A 23,022-nucleotide genomic window follows, 5' to 3' on the forward strand; every position below is an offset into this window, starting at 1 on the left:
ATCCGACATTCTTTTCTGCTGGTGTGGATGCTTAACATCTGTTGAGATCCCAATTTATTCCAAGCATATATCAAGGTAACACCTCAAACTCAGAAATCCAATTTCTCATTCTTCGAGGTAAGCCTAAAACTCATAAAACTGTTTTCATAACAGTAATCATTTCAAATCATTTTTCAAAACTAATTTTACACCAGTACTATAAAGTACTGGGCCTCTAATAGAGTGTAAGTCCCAAACACCTTCTCTTCTTAGCTTGTTTTCAAAACTGTATTTTCAAAATCTTCTTTCTGTTTTCAAAACATTCTTCTGGTATTTGAAGGGCATTATTCCCGGTGAAACTCTTCAGATACCTATGTGACCTTTGTCCATCTTCACTTCTTCTGTTTTCAAAAACTCTTAACTGTTTATCATATATACATTCAACTGTTATCCACCAATTACTGTTGAGGCTCTGTACATACTTCTTCAAAGGCCTCCACTCCATCCAGGTTAGGCTTTACAAGCTTTCAATTTACAGTCTTTATTTAAATTACTGTCAAATATAAACTGTGCATGTATATTAGTTTACAACTACGTTTGAGTATAAACCTTAAGACAGTTAAACTATATATATATTATAGGAATATGACCTAGGATTGAGAATGTCTTCCCGGTGAAGGCTCTTTCCTAATTATAGATCTGTAGTTCAAACCCCCAAGATGAATTATTCCCGGTGAAACATCTTGGCAAAAACCTTAGAATCCAAAAAATAGGACACATCCACCCAAAGAGGAATTATTCCCGGTGAAACCTCTTACCCATTTGCTTAGAGCCAAAATAAGTTCAAAACTACATAGCTTTCTCTTGTGCTATAACAAGGACCCTCGATTAGCCTCCTCTTGGGCTTTGTACAAGGACCCACAGGCTTCTTAAAAGCATTTCCAGCTTCCTCTTGAGCTTGTATACAAGGACCCATCAGGTTTCTTATAAACATAGGAACAGGTCTTTAGTCACCTTTTAGCCTACCCTGGTGAGTTTTCTTCCAATTTAAACCAGACTTTTAACAAGCTAAGTTTGTCTCAATTTTATATTGAGTACACCTTTTGGAATGAGAGACATGGACAGTCTCTGTCACCCTTATCTTCATCAATCTTCCTTAGCAGAGTCTAGGATCTATGTTTATTTTCTCCTCAGCATGTGTCAGCCTTCATCTTGGGCTTTAAACAAGAAGTCTCCACTAGATAATCTTTCTGCCAATCATTTCAACAAAAACCCCTGGAAAGGGTTAGCTTCCAAATCATTCTTTCATTTTAACAAAAACCCCTGGAAAGGGTTAGCCTCCAACATCAGTCTTTCAAAACCAAATATTCATTCTCTTAGGAGATAATTTCCCCAAAAGAGTCAAAACCCCTGGAAAGGGTCAGCCTCCAAAAAATATGATAAAACCAGTCTTCTAACAGACAAATTCACCAGCTGAGTCAAAATCCCTGGAAAGGGTTAGCTTCCAAAGAAAAACAGTCTTTTAATAAATAAAATCTCCTCAGTAGAGTCAAAACCAACAAAAACAGTTAGCCTCAACCTTGGGCTTCATACAAGGCACCAAACAATAAAACTCCCCTGTCAAGAGTCAGCCTCAACCTTGGGCATTGTACAAGGCAGATAATAGAGTCTCCCCAGTGAGTTCTTCATCATTCAGTAGCCACAACCTTGGGCTTTGTACAAGGCAGATAAACCATATTTTCATGTGTCAAAGATTCCTAACACCTAGGATCTTTTCCCCATAGAGTCATCCATACTCAGTTTATTTAAGAGTCTGCCACAACCTTGGGCTTTGTACAAGGCAGAAAATAATGTTTTCCCTAGCTAAGAGTCAGCCACAATCTTGGGCTTTGTACAAGGCACATAAAATAGAGTCATTCATTCAATTATCCTCAGCAATCAGCCACAACCTTGGGCTTTGTACAAGGCACACAAATAGAGTCTCCCTAAGTAGAGTCAGCCTCAATTCTGGGCTTTGTACAGAACACAAAAATACCCTGTAATTAATCCTCAATGGAGTCATCTCCCAGAGTCAATAACAATTAATTAATTAATCAAAAAGCCTCAAGCTTGGGCCTCATTCAAGCCAGCTAAAGTCAAATCTTTTATACAGTAGATAGACATAGCTTATCTCTATAGAGAGATATTTTTACTACTCTACCACATTCAAACAAACAAACATTTCAAATTCAATTTCATTCAAAGTCTCCCATTTAGGACTCTGAAAGACATGCTCTGGCACATCCCCAGACTTGTACACTTTCACTAATTTGGATGAGCATCTTTCTTTCATTTTAGAGGCACGATGGCTGTCATACTTGATCAACCAAGTAGACTCCCCTCTTAATGAAACATCATTTTCCAGTTATTCTGTCACTCTTTTAAATGTTTGTGGTAGAATAGTACAAATACCTCTCTGTAAAGATGATTTCATGTCTCTTTACTGTAAATAGAGATTTAATTCCAAGCTTCAACCTTAAGCTTCAAGCAAGGCACCAAAAATAAGTAATTTCCCTAGTTAGTTCCCCGAACTACATTAAGCTCTGACTCCCACTAGGGATATGTAGGCATGAGGTTCACAAGGAATCTCTGCGAGCTAATAAAATACCAAAAATAGTCAGTTTGTCTATCTGTCTGTCTTTCTTTAATCAATTCAATTCTCTCTCCTAACACAAAGGAGAAACTTTCCCAATCATTAGCAGAAAACACAATCACAATGACACAGAGAAGGTTCCTGTAGAGTACTACAGATATGTAGGGTGTTTAAACACTTCCCTATGTATAACCGACCCCCCGGACTCCAGAATTTCTAGTCTAGGTGAAATCCCCACACTTAGCAAACTCCTAGGGTTTAGTTGAGATCTTTTTTCCCCTTTCCTACTCGTAGGACAAATAAGAATGTTCGTGTGTTATCGTAGGAAGAACTGAAACAAAATTCATCCCACCACGGGCGCATTCTCCTTCCAAATTTCGCGTGAAGGGTTTAGCGTGTCGTCCTCCCAAGTGAAACGGGGAGGTAAAGAAAACGACACCACAGAAAAATGGCGACTCTGCTGGGGATATAAGTGTTAAAAACCTTGGTTTTTCATCCAAACCAATGGTTGACCTGTTGCTGGTCCAGCCCCAATGAGGAATTAGGGATGCCAAATTCCCCCTCAAACAAGAGAGGTCCTGCCTAACCTCTGTGTCATATCATGTGATTGTTGCATTTATATTTGTTTATTTTGTTTATTCTGTATCGGGAAAGGGCTTGATTCCCCCTTGTGTTGAGAAATCCTATACCCGGATTTGAGTGCAACATAAGATAGGATGGAGGATGTCTTCCCGGTGAAGGCCCTCTAATCTTGGTTTCCAAGTCTACTCTTGGGATTTGCCTGGCTGGTTGTGATTAACTGCGCCACTGCATTCCGAGACTGATTTGTACCAGGAGGACCTAGAAACACATTAACCCCACTTAAAGCCTTTTGTTAGGACGTAGAGCGGTGATTACGGAAGTAATTGTCACGCAGATACTACACTCAGAGAAAACTCTCTTATAGATACCAATCAACGTATCTTTAAGGCTGAGCAAAAACTCTGAGACCCCTAGAACCCGTTCTACAGGTACAAAAAACCTTAACCTTAGTTTACCATTGGGGCGGGGATTGCGTTTTGACTTCATGACCACTATACCCTTCAACGCCATGTTTGTTTAAAACTCTTATGTGTGCATTCATGCATTCATGCATCATTCATTAATAGACAACTAAAAACAAAAAGAGTCTTTTTCGAGTCGTTTTTCAAGGAAACTAAATAACGAACGTTTTGAACTTCATAGAAAGAGAGAAACGGAGAAAGGACTTAAGGATCTATACCATGGATTATGGGAGAAAGAGAGCTAGGAAATACACCTTCAAGATTCCCCAGGTCGAGGAACTGGGAAAGCTCGGAAAACTGGTGGTCAACCCCCAGGCTTTCAAGGAGAAGTATGGAAAACTTTTGCCTTTGCTCAATACCAACATTGTGGATGGGATCCTTCCCACCTTGGTACAGTTTTACGATCCAACGTATCACTGCTTCACCTTTCCAGATTATCAGCTCATGCCTACGTTGGAGGAGTACTCTCGTCTGATTGGAATACCCGTGTACGCGCAAGATCCGTACTCCGGTTTGGAAAAGAATCCGGACGACATTATCATTGCTGCAACTACTCCTTTGAACGTAGTCGACATCAGAACTCATATGGTGAGCAGAGGAGGAATTCAAGGATTGCCCTCCAAATTCCTGTTTGATCAAGCTCGGTACTTCGTCAGCATCCAAGATATGAGCGCTTTTGAGGAAGTCTTGGCTTTGCTTATCTACGGATTGTTTTTGTTCCCTAACATTAACGATTTCGTCAACATCAACGCAATTAAGATCTTCTTAATTGGAAATCCAGTTCCAACCTTACTTGCGGATGCTTATCCCTCTGTGCTTTCAAGAAACCTGCAGCGAGGAGGATTAATCACATGCTGCGTACCGTTGTTATACGAATGGTTCGTTTCGCACCTACCAAAGTCTAGCACTTTCTGGAACATGAGGGATGGCCTTTACTGGTCACAGAAAATCATGTCTCTCACTCATACAGACATTGATTGGTGTAGTCCTGACAACGACGAAACCAAGATCATCTTCAGTTGCGGAAGTTTTCCCAACGTACCCCTTATTGGAACTAAGGGAGGAATCAGTTACAATCCAGCTTTAGCCCGTCGTCAATACGGCTATCCCATGAAAAATATACCAAGTAACATCCAATTGGAGGGTCTGTTCTTCAAGAACATCGACGATCATGGCAACATGCTGAAGAAGGAAATTGTTCAAGCCTGGCGTCTTGTTCACAGCAAAGGGAGAAGATTGTTAGGAAAACATCTTTGCATCTCCCTGGATCCTTACCTTCAATGGGTACGCGTCAGAGCATTCAAGCTCAGGATGCCATATCAACATCAAGAACCTATTCCCCTAAGGGAACCCATTTACCTTTTCTCCACCGATGTTGAAAAACTGCAAGCGGCATTAAACAAGGTATGCCAAGACAGGAATGCTTGGAGGAACAAGTATCGAATCGTCAACATGGAAAACGTTGAGATTCAAAACATCCTAAGAAGGAAGGATGAGTTACTTGAAGTGCTCGATCGACAAGTGACACAAACGTCACTTTCTCATCATATTCCTCCTGCTTCCTGGATCATCGATCAGCTCACGTCAGAGAACGCTCAGCTCAAGAAACAGAAGAAGATGTTAGAACGCGAAGTCGGATCTTCGTCAAAGTTTTAGAGTCCTTTCTCTCAGTTTCTCTGTATTTCCATTTTCAAAGTGTGTAAAAACGGCGTTTTCGCTTAATTAATAAAAGTTTGATGTTTCATAACGTAATTATGGTGTTTCCTTGAAAAATAATAACTTAATTGCATATCATACATCGCTTTAGTCGTACGCACTGACACGAGAATCGTCGCGGATCTAATAGTCACTTTCCTCTCTCCAGAAAGAGAGGAGGAGAAGGAGGTGAACCAAGACTTTCAAGCTGTCTCATCCATACAACACTCGTTCAAGTCGCAAGAAAAGAATGGAAGACTTTGAGCAAGAGAATGAAGAACTCAGAGAAGAGATTAATACTCTCAAAGGTACTGTTGAAAGACTCAATAGTATGGTAGAAGCCCTGGTAGTTGCGCAGAATCGACCAACGCCAGAAGAACCACAAAGGACTGTGGTTTCCGAGATCGTTTCTACTCCCATTCCTCAGTATACCATGCCGCCTGATCGACCTTGGGGCATGCCGTATAACTTTACTCCAGAAGGATACATACCTCCAGCTTCTGAAGCTCCAAAAGTCACCATGGATATGCGTCCACCGGAGGGTTACAAACCTCTGGAAATTGAAGTTCCAAGAGCAACGGCAATGGGTTTCGCACAACAGAATGCTGAGATTCCAAGATCTGCTGTCATGGCTTCTCCACAGCCCATTATGCATACTTTTCCCCCGCAAGGCGGACAAGTATATCATCACGCTCCCAGTGAGGACGCTGGCGTGTATGAAAGATTGGACGAGTTCCAAGAACAGTTTCTGCAAATGCAGAAGGAACTCAAGACTCTCCGAGGACAAGATCTATTTGGAAAGAATGCTGCAGACCTCTGTCTGGTTCCAAATGTTAAGATTCCTCACAAATTCAAAGTACCAGAATTCGAGAAGTACAAAGGGAATTCATGCCCACAAAGTCATCTCGTGATGTACGCTCGAAGAATGTCAACTCAGACTGATAATCAACAATTACTCATTCATTATTTTCAAGACAGCCTGACTGGTGCTGCACTCAAATGGTACATGAACTTGGACAGTTCAGAGATTCGTACTTTTCAAGACCTCGGAGAGGCCTTCGTCAAACAGTATAAGTACAATCTGGATATGGCTCCCGACAGAGATCAACTCCGGGCCATGACTCAAAAGGATAGAGAAAGCTTCAAGGAATACGCTCAGAGATGGCGTGAAGTTGCTGCTCAAATTTGTCCACCACTTGAAGAGAAAGAAATGACAAAAATCTATCTCAAAACTTTAAGTCCATTTTACTACGGACGAATGGTTGCAAGTGCACCAAGTGACTTTACCGAGATGGTAAATATGGGTGTACGTTTAGAAGAAGCAGTTCGGGAAGGACGCCTGAACAAAGAACCGGAATCTTCTATTGGTCCAAGGAAGTATGGAAGTTCTTTCCAGAAGAAAAAGGATCAAGATGTCAGCAATGTCTTGCACAAAATCAAGAAGAAATTCCAACCTCAAGTTGCAAAAATAACTCCGGTTGTTAACTCAGCGCCAGCTTATCAACCTCAGGTTTCGCAACAACAAATTCAACAAAGGTCGCAGCAACCTCAGCAGCAGGTTCGACCTCCAAATTACAACAATCGGGCTCCAAGGTATCCTGCCTTTGACCCCGTACCAATGCCGTATGCAGAATTGTTTCCAACATTACTGGCAAAAGGACTCATTCAGACAAGGAGTCCTCCAAATCCTACAAATAGTTCCTCACCATGGTATAAGGCTGACCAATCTTGTCCCTATCATCAGGGGGCACCAGGTCACAATATTGAGAACTGTTTATCTTTCAAGATTGACGTCCAACGATTAGTGAAGAGCGGAATGCTATCCTTCAAAGATACTAATCCAAACGTCCAAGCAAATCCTTTGCCGCAGCATAAAGAAGCTTCAGTAAATCTGATAGATCAACACCCCAATGTCATTCAAATCTACGACATTCGTCAGATAGGGGAAAATCTTGTCAAGATGCATGCTAAACAAGCTGGGTACGGTCATGTACCACCTCACAACTACTTCACATGCGATATTTGTCCAAAGAATAATCAAGGATGTGCCGTAGTTCAAGCTGCATTACAAGAACAAATGGACTTAGGATGGATTCAACATATCCGAGTCAGGACTGAACATGACATCAACATGGTTCAAGGATGTCCAGGAGAATACAAAATCTACAAAGTTGAAGACCTCGAAGGATCGGTAGTCAGGTTCCACAAAACTTTAAATGGACTTGCCTACTTTGGAACAGATTTCCACGCTTACAGTAGATGCAGAATCTGTCGAAGAAATTCACGAGGATGTTTGCGTGTTCGCAACGACATTCAAAAGCTGATGGATGACAATACCATTACTGTTCTTGCTAACAGAGAAGATGATGAAGTCTTTACCGTATCTCCTCAAATTAATCAAGATAAACCTATGCAAGTTAAGTATGACAGCAGGAAGACAGCAGTTGCACCACTAGTCATCTACTTACCAGGTCCTGTACCGTATGAGTCCAGCAAGGCTATACCATACAAGTATAACGCTACATTCATTGAAAATGGTAAGGAAATACCATTACCATCTGTTGTCAACATTGCTGATGTTAGTCGAGACACCAGAAGTGGACGAGTCTTCAACAGAACAACAGAAAATGTGGAGAAACTTCGGAGGAAGTACCACATAGGCAAGACAATCATCCGACCAATGCTGTTCAAGCGAAAGAAAATGATGAGATCTTGAAGTTAATCCAGAGGAGTGAATACAACATTGTAGATCAATTACTACATACTCCGTCTAGGATTTCAGTTCTTTCCCTGCTATTGAGTTCTGAAGCTCATAGGGAAGCTCTACAGAAAGTTTTGGAACAAGCTTTCGTAGAACCAAGTGTTACTATAAGCCAATTCAACAACATCGTTGCCAACATCTCCGCCGGAACTAGCCTAAGTTTCTGTGACGAAGATCTTCCTGAAGAAGGAGTAGACCACAATCTTCCACTTCACATCTCAGTTGGCTGCATGGGTAATACACTCACAGGAGTCCTAATAGACAATGGATCCTCTCTCAACGTCATGCCTAAATCAACATTATCAAGATTATCTTTCGAAGATTACCCTCTAAGAAAAAGTCATGTCATCGTCAAAGCATTTGATGGATCAAGAAAGTCAGTTTTCGGAGAAGTAGATCTTCCCATAACTATTGGACCTCAGACGTTCAAAATCACTTTCCAGGTTATGGACATTCCAGCACAATACAGTTGTTTGCTAGGTCGCCCATGGATTCATGAGGCTGGGGCAATTACTTCAACACTTCATCAGAAACTGAAGTTCATAAGAAATGACAAATTGGTAACCGTATATGGAGAACGAGCTCTGATCGTCAGCAACCTGTCATCATTCTCCGACATAGAACCAAAAGAAGTTGTTGGAACTAAATTCCAAGCACTTTCCTTGGACAAAGGAAAGGAGAAAGCAGCGTATATCTCTTCATACAAAGATGCAATCCAAGTTGTAAAGGATGGCACTACCCGTGGTTGGGGGCACATTAATATTCCTACCAACAACAAGAACAGAACAGGAGTTGGATTCTTTCCAACATCATCAAAGACTATTCTAGGAATTGAGGTAGTTCTTCCAATTCAAGAAACTTTCCGCAGCGGAGGTTTTCTTCAACCTGTTCAACAAACAGTCAACACCATCGGTACGGAAAACACCGATGAAGAGGAATGGTTATCCTATCTTAACAAAGCAGGATACATCTCCCTATCAGAGTCTGATTCACCTTGCTGTTATCCGACTAAAGGATCTGAAAGTAAGACTCAACCAAGCAGTGATGAAGTTACTGACAGCTTCACCACCAGAAGTCATGGTTCATCAGAAGAAGTTCCTCCTATCCCCGAAGAGACTTGGGATACATTAGGAGAACCAAGCGGAAAATTCGACTAAATGGTGAAATACTCCGCTCCTGAAAGTTCAAGAATCTCTCTTGAAGATATTGTTCCAACTGGATGGAACAGTGATTTTGAGTACCTCTCTCAGCCAAAAGAGATGTATAACCCTTGTTATTCATCATCATCGACTGGTGAAATCATCATTGAGGAATATATCCCCAAGTCACCTTCCGAGGCTACTGATTTAGAGTTCACATATCTAGTCAATGCCATCTTGGGAGAAGAGCAAGACCAAAATACAGAAGAGGATGATCTCGAAAGTGTCTCCGACAACGAGTCTCTCCATTCAGAAGATTGGAAGTTTCCTCAAAAGAAAGTCCGACATACTCCACTTGGAAAGGGGTATGCTCACACCGCTCAGTCTGCTGAAGTAGAAGAAGATCGTCTGAGTGTTGCAAAGACAGTGGTTGGTAAATCAAGACCTACCACAGGCCAGCTTAAGCCTAAGGTTCCAGATTACTTAGTGCACAATGGGGTTCGCCACTACTGGACAGCTGTTGAAGTTTCAACTGTTGTTCGCACTCCTAAGTAGGAACTTTCACCGTTATTTTGTCCTCACACCATAGCCCAGGGTGAAGAGATGTTTCATAGGGCTTTGCATTTTACTATTTCTTAGGAAAATGTCCCTCTTTGCTTCGCCCAAAGCAATAGAGTTTTGTTTTATAGGGTCTTTGTTTCAAGAAATGACTGTCAATAAATAAAAATGTCATTCTGTTCCTTTGTTTAGTTTTCCCTTTTCTTTTTTTCGGAAATTGGCAATCCTAAAAAACACCCTTAAAAAACATCAAATATTCCATTAACTGCATACACCGAGTCTTCCCTCGTTGTCTAAATAAAACTTATCACACATATGCAGATTAATCATAAAATACCCCGTTGAAACGTGCGACCGTATGACTTCTCCAAGCTTTGAGTTTCCTGTATTCGAGGCAGAGGAAGAAGAAGACGAAGAAATATCAAAGGAAATTTCACGGTTACTTCAACAAAAGGAAGAGGCCATTCAGCCATACAATGAGCCTCTAGAGATCATTAACCTTGGTTCCGATGGAAACAGAAAAGAGGTTAAGATTGGAGCTTCGCTCAGTTCAGAGATCAGAGAGAGTTTGATACAGCTGCTCAAAGAATTCTCAGATGTCTTCGCTTGGTCTTATCAAGATATGCCAGGGTTGGATACCAGTATAGTGGAACATCACTTGCCATTAAAAGCAGAGTGCCCGCCGGTCAAGCAAAAGTTGAGAAGAACTCATCCGGAGATGGCCATGAAAATCAAAGAGGAAGTTCAAAAGCAAATCAACGCAGGTTTCCTCGTCACTTCAGAATACCCTCAGTGGTTAGCTAACATTGTTCCCGTTCCTAAGAAAGACGGAAAAGTCCGCATGTGCGTCGACTACAGAGATTTGAACAAAGCTAGCCCTAAGGATGATTTTCCTTTACCACATATTGATATGTTGGTAGACAGTACAGCAAAATCCAAAGTTTTCTCATTCATGGACGGATTTTCAGGATACAACCAAATCAAAATGGCACCTGAAGACATGGAAAAAACAGCTTTCATCACCCCCTGGGGCACGTTCTGCTATCGTGTTATGCCTTTTGGACTAAAGAACGCAGGGGCAACTTATCAAAGGGCCATGACTACGCTTTTCCACGACATGATGCATAAGGAAGTGGAAGTCTATGTGGACGACATGATTGCCAAATCAGAAAATGAAGAAGATCACATACAGAATCTGACAAAGTTATTTCAACGCTTACGGAAGTTTCAGCTTCGCCTGAATCCCAACAAGTGCACCTTTGGTGTCTATTCAGGAAAACTCCTTGGTTTCATTGTCAGCAAACGAGGAATTGAAGTAGATCCAGACAAAGTCAAGGCAATTCAAGAAATGCCTTCACCCAGAACCGAGAAACAAGTTAGAGGATTTCTTGGACGTCTGAATTACATCTCGAGATTCATATATCTCATGACTGCAACTTGCGCTCCTATTTTCAAACTTCTACGGAAAAATCAAAGTTGCGTCTGGACAGACGATTGTCAGAAAGCGTTCGACAGCATTAAGGAATATCTGCTCGAACCACCCATCTTGTCTCCTCCAGTGGAAGGAAGACCTTTGATAATGTACTTAACCGTCTTAGAAGATTCCATGGGTTGTGTCCTTGGACAGCAAGACGAGACAAAGAGAAAAGAGCATGCCATTTACTACCTGAGCAAGAAATTCACTGACTGTGAATCCCGCTACTCCATGCTCGAGAAGACGTGTTGTGCTTTGGCCTGGGCTGCCAAGCGTCTCCGCCAGTACATGATTCGACATACTACTTGTTTGATCTCTCATATGGATCCAATCAAGTACATCTTTAAGAAGCCTGCTTTAACTGGGAGAATTGCCCGTTGGCAGATGTTGTTATCAGAATATGACATTGAGTATCACGCACAGAAAGCCATGAAAGGAAGCATTCTAGCTGAGCACCTGGCTCACCACCCACTCAATGGTCATGAATCAACCAGTTTCGACTTTCCGGACGAGGACGTCATGTACCTCAAGATGAAAGATTACGACGAGCCACTACCAGACGAAGGACCTGAGATAGGATCCCAGTGGGGCTTAATCTTTGACGGAGCTGTCAATGCTTATGGACGAGGAATTGGGGAAATCATTGTTACACCTCAGGGTACCCATATTCCATTTACTGCCAGATTAACTTTCAAATGCACAAACAATGAGGCCGAATATGAAGCTTGCATCATGGGTCTCGAAGAAGCCGTGGATCTAAGAATCAAACACTTGGATGTATACGGAGATTATGCTTTGGTCATCAATCAAATCAAAGGAGAATGGGAAACACGCCAACCAGGGCTAATTCCTTACAAAGACTACGCGAGAAGATTGTTACCATTCTTCGACGGGGTAGATTTTCATCACATTCCTCGTGAAGAAAACAACTTGGCTGATGCATTAGCCACACTCTCTTCCATGATTAGGATAAATCATTGGAATGACATTCCTCGGATCGATGTTATGCGCCTAGATAGGCCCGCTCATGTTTTCACAGTAGAAGCAATCATCGACGACAAACCGTGGTATCACGACATCAAGAACTATCTTCAAAAGCAAGAGTACCCTCTCGGAGCGTCAAAGAAAGATAGAAAGACTTTGAGAAAGTTAGCTTGTAGATTCTTCCTGAATGAAGATGTTCTGTACAAGAGAAACTTCGACATGGTTCTGCTCAGATGCGTTGACAGAAAAGAAGCAGAAATACTCATAAGAGAAATACATGAAGGTTCCTTTGGTACTCACACCCATGGACATACCATGACAAGGAAAATACTGAGAGCAGGATATTATTGGCTGACGATGGAGTCAGATTGCTACCAGTACGCAAAGAGGTGTCACAAATGCCAGATCTACGCCGATAGAATTCATGTGCCACCATCTCTTCTCAACATACTCTCTTCCCCTTGGCCTTTCTCCATGTGGGGAATCGACATGATTGGAATGATCAAACCGAAAGCGTCCAACGGACATCGCTTCATCTTGGTAGCCATAGATTATTTCACCAAATGGGTTGAAGCAGCTTCATATGCAAACGTTACAAGACAAGTTGTCGTCAGGTTTATCAAGAATCACATCATCTGTCGCTACGGCATTCCTAGCAAGATAATCACTGACAATGGGTCAAATTTGAATAACAAAATGATGAAGGAGCTTTGTGAAGAATTCAAGATTGAGCATCACAACTCATCTCCTTACAGACCAAAAATGAATGGAGCTGTAGAAGCATCTAACAAAAACATCAAGAAAATCATTCAGAAGATGGTCATCACTTACAAAGATTGGCATAAAATGCTCCCGTATGCTCTTCATGGTTACCGTACATCAGTACGTACTTCGACTGGAGCAACTCCTTTCTCCCTTGTATATGGCATGGAGGCAGTCCTACCTATAGAGGTTGAGATTCCATCAATGAGAGTTTTGATGGAGGCAAAATTAACAGAAGCCGAGTGGTGTCAAAGCAGATTCGATGAATTGAACTTAATCGAAGAAAAGCGCATGACAGCTTTATGCCACGGTCAGCTATATCAACAAAGAATGAAGAAAGCTTTCGACAAAAAGGTGCGACCTCGCACAATCAAAGAAGGCGACCTTGTACTAAAAAAGATTCAATCTTTTCTCACAGATTCGAGAGGGAAATGGACTCGCAATTATGACGGCCCCTACGTGGTCAAGAGAGCTTTCTCAGGAGGAGCCTTAATACTCACGACTATGGATGGAGAAGAATTCACCCGTCCTGTGAACGTCGACGCTGTCAAGAAATACTTCGCCTAAATAAACAAAAGAACAGCTCGCTAAGTTGAAAACTCGCAAAGAGCGACTTAGGCAAAAAAGAGCGTCTCGGTGAATCGAAAACCCGAAAGGGCGATTCAGGCAAAAGTTAGAGACATAAAAAAAAAATTTTCAATCCCGGTAGATTTAAAACCCGAAAGGGGTAGTTTACGCAAAAGTTAGGGATATATGGCAAGTAATTGTGTCCAGGACAAACTTGATCATTCAAAATCCATAGCGGAGTATTCATCAGCAGTAGGTCATCTTCTACGAAGCACGAATACAGCGCAACTTGGAGTGGAAGGGAAAGATAACGGTCGTCACGTTTCATCGTAGCCCTTTTCCCGATAATTACCAATTTCCAACTTTGTAAATACTCCATGGAATCAAGCATTTGGCTGATTACCATTCCATATATAATAATTTGAGCCTTGTGCTTTTCTTTGCAATCTAGTCTTATTCAGTTTCTTGAAATACATTTTAAGTTTAAACAGTCATTTTCTTGAAACAATTGTTTTCATAAAATAAAATGAATTTACTTGCAAAAATAAAGGTGAAATTTCTTTCTGAGGTTTACAAACAATAGGAAGAATGCAAACAGTTGCTCTGAGAACGGTTGAGACTCCGGGAATTAAAATTTCCCCATGAGGTCGCTTTGCGAACATCTCCCGATGACGGATCTTTACTTCAATTCATATTACTCATTTCAGACAGCGGACAACTGATAACCAGATATTCCCAACAGAGTTCGAACTACAAGAAGAGGACATCTTCTGATCAACAAGAATTCAAGTCGTATCTTAGGATTTTCCATCCGCGACAATTCTATTCACATTCACTTTACATTTTATCATTGTCATAATATTCATGCATACATTACATCATAATTGCATAGCCGAATCAGGTTTTGATCCTATGAATGCCTAAGTCATTGAGGCTTGAACTCAAGTTTCCCCTGCAAGTTCCGGAGAAACTTTTTTTTTCCTTCGAAACAACAGTTCATACACAAGGATCTCCTCAAGCAAGTCAACAGATGGTAGTCTCCCTCAAAGAGATAGTTTGTTCACTTTTGGATTCCTCAGCCGAGAATCTCCTGCAGAGCGACATTCGACAGTCTTCTTCAGATAAGATAGTCTGCTTCACATTTTGGACTTCCATACAGGTTTGGTATTTCCCCAGCAAGGTCAAGAGGTGCCATTCTTCATCAAAGAGAAGTTCAGAATCTCCCAGCAGATCGACAAAAAATTCCCCCGCGGAGTCAGCGAATGGTAGTCTTCATCCAGGAAGATAGTTCACAATCCCCAGCGGAGTCAGTGAACGATAGTCTTCGTCCAGAAGATAGTTCAGATTCCCCAACAAAGTAAGCAAATGGCAGTCTCTTTCAGCAGAAGACAGTTTGCTCACTTCTATCATAACAAAGTCAGCAAATGGCAGTCTCTTTCAGCAGAAGACAGTTTGCTCACATTTCTTTCATGACAGGGTCGACAAATGGCAGTCTCTCCCAGTAGAAGACAGTTTGCTCCCCTAGCAATTGGCAAATGGCAGTCTTTTCCCAAGAAAAGACAGTTTGTCTATTAAATACTCAAGAGATCGACAAATGGCAGTTCCTTCGAACAGTTTGTCTGTTTCTGGGATGTTTAACTCCCCACAGAGTCGATGAATGGCAGTTTTCCTCTTAGGAAAACAATTCGTTGATTCCCCAGGCATCAGTTGACGAATGGCAGTTTTTACCCTGAAAACAGTTCGTCCGCCTTCAAACAGAGTCATTAGCCCCTCAAAAGATCATGAGGCCATATGACATTCTTTCAAAGACGTCAAGTCAAAAGGGAAGATGTTGAAGTTTCTTTACTACCATCAAATGGCGTCTCGTCTCCAAATGCTGATGAGAAGTTTGATGAGGAAACAAACCTTTGGAGCTTTTCTCTTTATCTGAGATATTGTCCAAGCGCAACTGAGACCAGTTTCGATATTTGGACATCCGGAACGAGAGGAGGTTGTTTACCTTTTTCTAAGTATCAACACTTAGTTAAAGAAGATGGATCGCGCATCCTACATTGCCATCCATTCTCCAGAATCCACATCAAGTATTTCTACGGGAGTTTGTCCCTTCATCCCCTGCCAAGTGTGACAACGGGATCAAATCATGCAAAGATCTTATCATCTCAGGAACGCCCAAAATTCGGGCATTCTTTGATATTTAAGTCTCTTTTACGCAGGAGAGATCGAGATCTCAATCTCTCTCCCTCCAGATAAAAGAAACTTAAATAGGGGCATCTGTCATACCCTAATTTTTGACCCCCCTGAGATGTCACATCCTAGGCGTCAAATTCGAAAATGTTTCTTGATCGGTTTGGAAGCCGTAATCAAGATTTCATTCATTCACTCATTCTTTGAAAGAAAATTTCGGGTTCATGGAAGTTTTCATTTAAAGGCGCCATTACCATTGGTTTGATTTGAGAGATTTGTTTAGGATTTATTCCATGGTTTTTGGGCACGTGGATTGCTCATGGTGAAGAAATTGATTCATATGGATTATTTGATCATTCATGGAAATTTAATCAAAAATGCAAGAAATATCTTTTAATCCATTTTGTTGAAGGAATTATTTCAAGTATGGTCTAAAACCATGAATTTAAGAATTTCGAGTTCAATATCTTTTCAAGTTCATTGGTGCAAAGACACTCTTCAAATCACTTCAAGGAATTTCCATTCAAGATTTATCATGGTTCATTTGAATTTGCAAGATTCAAAATTTCATTCAATGAATATCCAAGATTCATGATTCATACAATTTCATTCAAAGAGTTCCAAAAGGAAATTCAAGCATTTTTACAAATGGAGTTCTTTACATGAAAAAGTTCCAATTTCCAAATGAATTACAAGGTGGACTTCATTCAAAATTCAAGATGTTACAACATTCAAAGTTCCATTGATTCTCAAGAATACAATGTCCAAATTCATACAATTCTAAGGTGGAATGAATTGGAATTACAACAAGCGAAAATCCAATGCTTTCTTGAATTCTTCAATCTTCAAGTTTCCATTCTTCATCCAAGTCTCCTTCTTCATGTTTTCTTCAAGAGTCCTCATGTGACATGGAAAAAAAAAGAAACATAAAAGAGGTAGAATTAGCAAAAGTCCAACAAAATAATTCAAGAAGGGCCCAAAAGCCCAAATCAAGTCAAAGATGTCAAAAAGTCAAAAAGTCAAAGAAATATATATATATATATATATATATATATATATATATATATATATATATATATATTATGTCACAACTACCACATGGAAGTTACAATGTATGACATAAAACAATGCTGTATCGTGGAACTTGCAAGAGTTGTGAAGGGAATCTTTCCATCCCATGTGCATGTTCCTCCCATGTGCACAAACTTGTGAGCTTTGCCATTAAGCAAACTTAGCATGTAAGAAATTCTGCAATGATTATTTTGGGAAAGAATATTCTTTGTGATGATTAAAGCTTTGCCACTAAGTAATCTTACAGACTAAGCTAAAGCTCTTGAGGTGCCAAAAATGACCAAAATTGTCCCTCATTTGTTCCTCTATAAATAGAGGAGAGGCAGAAAAAGAGAAAAAAGAGAAACTTTCTGTCACGCCTAAGAAGAAGAAAAAAAAAGAGAGTTCACAGAAACATTCTGTAACTTCTAAGTTACAGAGTACAAAAAAAGAAGGAGAAGAGAAGAATTTCTTCACACCTTGCTTACTAGCAGCTTCAACGATGGCTCTAACCTTTTAGCCTCCATAGATGATCTTCAACATCCTCGCCGCAGGTAAGTATTTCTTCCTTCGCTCTCAATTTTTTTCACTAATTATTGTTGTACCTGCAGCAAGTCAAGAATTCGGCACCAAACAACGGTTCACAGTTAAAATTCAGCAGCAAAAGTTTGGTAAAACAACACAACATCAATAATTCAGAAGCAGAAAGAGTTCAATACATACAGCAACAAATTCGAAGTAGTAGTAGCAACAATTCGGTTTCCAGAAGCAAGAAGGATCAAAATCATACCTCGTCGATAAATCCGGCGTGCAGGTAAGTCGTTTCCACCCTACTCCCAATATTGCTTTAATTACTGCTGCGAGTATTATTTGTTCTTGTGAGCTGTTTGAAAACCGGAAACAGGAATAGAATAAGTTGTTATCACTACATCACAAAACTGAAAGAAGAGCTTGAAACAAAGAAGGGAACTCACCTGGATTTTCACGAGATTTTGTTCTTCCGTGTGAGCTTCAGCGAAATCAAGTTTGATTTTGTTGGAGATTAAAGTTTCGTTTCAGCTTCACCGAGATGGTGCGAGCCTCTGAAGCTTCTCCCATGGCTGCAGAGCACCAGTAGTGACTCGAGAGAGGGAGACCGCGAGATGCTTGTTGCAAGAAAGAGAGCGCTGTTGAGTTGTTGTTGTTCGATCGAGAGAGCCGAGGGAGATGATGAGTTTGTTGTTTGTTGGTTCTTTATTTTTCCCAGGAAGAGGAAAACTCGTGTAAACGAGTAAGAGAGATTGAAAGAGGCGTGGTCCCTCTTTTGTTGGCTAGGGTTTTTCTTAACCCATGTTGGTGACAGATTGTTGGGCGGATCCGGGTTCCATCTGACCCGACCCGGTCCGGCCCAGCTTCTTTTTATTTTTATTTTTATTATTATTCATTCAGCTTCAGCTTTTAATCATTTGGGCTGCACCCCCATCCGGGTTTTGAACCCCTGGCCCATTTAATTAGTTTTTATTTTAACTAATTCTTTTCTAATTTTTCTTTAAATACTTTCATAAAAAATGACTTTAGTATTTTAATTAAATATAGGATATAGTTTAATTTTTCTAACTCCTTATTAAAAGTACAAAAAATATATATATTAGATACATGCTTATATTTATGTTTCTAATTATTTTCTTATTCCATGAAAAATCACAAAAAAAGTATATTTTCTTAGATTAATTTCTTTTGAATTTAATATCTTCATAAAAATTTTGTGTAGTTAATCACTTAAGTTTCTATTTTGATTACTGTTGCACATATTATTTGAATTTTCTCACTTCATCCGAGCCTTCAAGATTATTTCTCTGTTGCTCTCTGCTTTGTCTGTTTTGTTTGGTCTTCCATTTGTTGTAGAAGTCCTTAATCAATTACTCGAAGATCATAGAATGTTGTGAGCTGTGAGCTTATCCGACGTTCTTTTCTGCTGGTGTGGATGCTTAACATCTGTTGAGATCCCTATTTATTCCAAGCATATATCAAGGTAACACCTCAAACTCAGAAATCCAATTTCTCATTCTTCGAGGTAAGCCTAAAACTCATAAAACTGTTTTCATAACAGTAATCATTTCAAATCATTTTTCAAAACTAATTTTACACCAGTACTATAAAGTACTGGGCCTCTAATAGAGTGTAAGTCCCAAACACCTTCTCTTCTTAGCTTGTTTTCAAAACTGTATTTTCAAAATCTTCTTTCTGTTTTCAAAACATTCTTCTGGTATTTGAAGGGCATTATTCCCGGTGAAACTCTTCAGATACCTATGTGACCTTTGTCCATCTTCACTTCTTCTGTTTTCAAAAACTCTTAACTGTTTATCATATATACATTCAACTGTTATCCACCAATTACTGTTGAGGCTCTGTACATACTTCTTCAAAGGCCTCCACTCCATCCAGGTTAGGCTTTACAAGCTTTCAATTTACAATCTTTATTTAAATTACTGTCAAATATAAACTGTGCATGTATATTAGTTTAGAACTACGTTTGAGTATAAACCTTAAGACAGTTAAACTATATATATATATTATAGGAATATGACCTAGGATTGAGAATGTCTTCCCGGTGAAGGCTCTTTCCTAATTAGAGATCTGTAGTTCAAACCCCCAAGATGAATTATTCCCGGTGAAACATCTTGGCAAAAACCTTAGAATCCAAAAAATAGGACACATCCACCCAAAGAGGAATTATTCCCGGTGAAACCTCTTACCCATTTGCTTAGAGCCAAAATAAGTTCAAAACTACATAGCTTTCTCTTGTGCTATAACAAGGACCCTCGATTAGCCTCCTCTTGGGCTTTGTACAAGGACCCACAGGCTTCTTAAAAGCATTTCCAGCTTCCTCTTGAGCTTGTATACAAGGACCCATCAGGTTTCTTATAAACATAGGAACAGGTCTTTAGTCACCTTTTAGCCTACCCTGGTGAGTTTTCTTCCAATTTAAACCAGACTTTTAACAAGCTAAGTTTGTCTCAATTTTATATTGAGTACACCTTTTGGAATGAGAGACATGGACAGTCTCTGTCACCCTTATCTTCATCAATCTTCCTTAGCAGAGTCTAGGATCTATGTTTATTTTCTCCTCAGCATGTGTCAGCCTTCATCTTGGGCTTTAAACAAGAAGTCTCCACTAGATAATCTTTCTGCCAATCATTTCAACAAAAACCCCTGGAAAGGGTTAGCTTCCAAATCATTCTTTCATTTTAACAAAAACCCCTGGAAAGGGTTAGCCTCCAACATCAGTATTTCAAAACCAAATATTCATTCTCTTAGGAGATAATTTCCCCAAAAGAGTCAAAACCCCTGGAAAGGGTCAGCCTCCAAAAAATATGATAAAACCAGTCTTCTAACAGACAAATTCACCAGCTGAGTCAAAATCCCTGGAAAGGGTTAGCTTCCAAAGAAAAACAGTCTTTTAATAAATAAAATCTCCTCAGTAGAGTCAAAACCAACAAAAACAGTTAGCCTCAACCTTGGGCTTCATACAAGGCACCAAACAATAAAACTCCCCTGTCAAGAGTCAGCCTCAACCTTGGGCATTGTACAAGGCAGATAATAGAGTCTCCCCAGTGAGTTCTTCATCATTCAGTAGCCACAACCTTGGGCTTTGTACAAGGCAGATAAACCATATTTTCATGTGTCAAAGATTCCTAACACCTAGGATCTTTTCCCCATAGAGTCATCCATACTCAGTTTATTTAAGAGTCTGCCACAACCTTGGGCTTTGTACAAGGCAGAAAATAATGTTTTCCCTAGCTAAGAGTCAGCCACAACCTTGGGCTTTGTACAAGGCACATAAAATAGAGTCATTCATTCAATTATCCTCAGCAATCAGCCACAACCTTGGGCTTTGTACAAGGCACACAAATAGAGTCTCCCTAAGTAGAGTCAGCCTCAATTCTGGGCTTTGTACAGAACACAAAAATACCCTGTAATTAATCCTCAATGGAGTCATCTCCCAGAGTCAATAACAATTAATTAATTAATAAAAAAGCCTCAAGCTTGGGCCTCATTCAAGCCAGCTAAAGTCAAATCTTTTATACAGTAGATAGACATAGCTTATCTCTATAGAGAGATATTTTTACTACTCTACCACATTCAAACAAACAAATATTTCAAATTCAATTTCATTCAAAGTCTCCCATTTAGGACTCTGAAAGACATGCTCTGGCACATCCCCAGACTTGTACACTTTCCCTAATTTGGATGAGCATCTTTCTTTCATTTTAGAGGCACGATGGCTGTCATACTTGATCAACCAAGTAGACTCCCCTCTTAATGAAACATCATTTTCCAGTTATTCTGTCACTCTTTTAAATGTTTGTGGTAGAATAGTACAAATACCTCTCTGTAAAGATGATTTCATGTCTCTTTACTGTAAACAGAGATTTAATTCCAAGCTTCAACCTTGAGCTTCAAGCAAGGCACCAAAAATAAGTAATTTCCCTAGTTAGTTCCCCGAACTACATTAAGCTCTGACTTCCACTAGGGATATGTTGGCATGAGGTTCACAAGGAATCTCAGCGAGCTAATAAAATACCAAAAATAGTCAGTTTGTCTATCTGTCTGTCTTTCTTTAATCAATTCAATTCTCTCTCCTAACACAAAGGAGAAACTTTCCCAATCATTAGCAGCAAACACAATCACAATGACACAGAGAAGGTTCCTGTAGAGTACTACAGATATGTAGGGTGTTTAAACACTTCCCTATGTATAACCGACCCCTCGGACTCCAGAATTTCTAGTCTAGGTGAAATCCCCACACTTAGCAAACTCCTAGGGTTTAGTTGAGATCTTTTTTCCCCTTTCCTACTCGTAGGACAAATAAGAAAGTTCGTGTGTTATCGTAGGAAGAACTGAAACAAAATTCATCCCACCACGGACGCATTCTCCTTCCAAATTTCGCGTGAAGGGTTTAGCGTGCCGTCCTCCCAAGTGAAACGGGGAGGTAAAGAAAACGACACCACACATTGGTTATAGAAGAATCAATCAATATCAGGTTTGATGATAAGCTTGGTCTTGAAAAGCCAAAGCAGTCTGAAAATTTTGCAGATATAAATATTGATATATCAGAAGCTGTAGAACCAAGAAGCAAAGCATCAGAAGCTGAGCATCTCAGAAGCAAAGAATCAAAATATCAAGTTGCGGCTTCTTTAGAGAATCTGAGGATTTCTGAAGAACCAACAGTCAGAAGATCTTCCAGACTCACTTCTACTCACTCAGAAGATGTCATTCTTGGAAAGAAGGATGATCTTATCAGAACAAGAGCATTTCTTAAGAACAACGCTGACTGTCAATTAGGTCTTGTTTCTTTGATCGAGCCAACTTCTGTTGATCAAGCTCTAGAAGATGCAGACTAGATAATTGCCATGCAAGAAGAGTTAAATCAGTTTACAAGGAATGATGTTTGGGATCTTGTTCCTAGAACCAAAGGTTTCAACATCATAGGTACAAAGTGGGTCTTCAGAAACAAGCTAAGTGAGAAGGGAGAAGTGGTAAGAAACAAAGCCAGACTGGTTGCTCAGGGTTATAGTCAGCAAGAAGGGATTGACTATACAGAGACCTTTGCACCAGTGGCCAGGTTAGAATCTATTCGTCTACTAATTTCTTTTGCCACTCAACACAACATCACTCTATATCAGATGGATGTTAAGAGTGCCTTCTTAAATGGTTATATAGATGAAGAAGTTTATGTCCACCAACCTCCTGGTTTTGAAGACTCTAAGTCTCCAAATCATGTTTTTAAATTAAAGAAATCATTATATGGATTGAAGCAAGCTCCTAGAGCTTGGTATGAGAGATTAAGTTCTTTCCTTCTAGATAATGGTTTCACTAGAGGGAAAGTGGACAATACTCTCTTTTGTTAAACCTTTAAAAAATATATTTTAATTTGTCAAATATATGTTGATGATATTATCTTTGGAACATCTAATGCTACACTTGGAAAGGAGTTTGCTAAAACTATGCAGGCTGAGTTTGAGATGAGCATGATGAGAGAGCTCAAGTATTTTCTTGGGATTCAAATCAATCAAACATCAGAAGGAACGTATGTTCATCAAACCAAGTATGTGAAGGAACTTCTGAAGAAGTTTAATCTTTCTGAAAGCAAAGAAGCAAAAACTCATATGCATCCAACGTGTATCTTAGGTAAGGATGAGGTAAGTAAGAAG

The sequence above is a fragment of the Vicia villosa genome, linkage group LG1, assembly GCF_029867415.1.
Source record: "Vicia villosa cultivar HV-30 ecotype Madison, WI linkage group LG1, Vvil1.0, whole genome shotgun sequence".
Taxonomy (NCBI): Eukaryota; Viridiplantae; Streptophyta; class Magnoliopsida; order Fabales; family Fabaceae; genus Vicia; species Vicia villosa.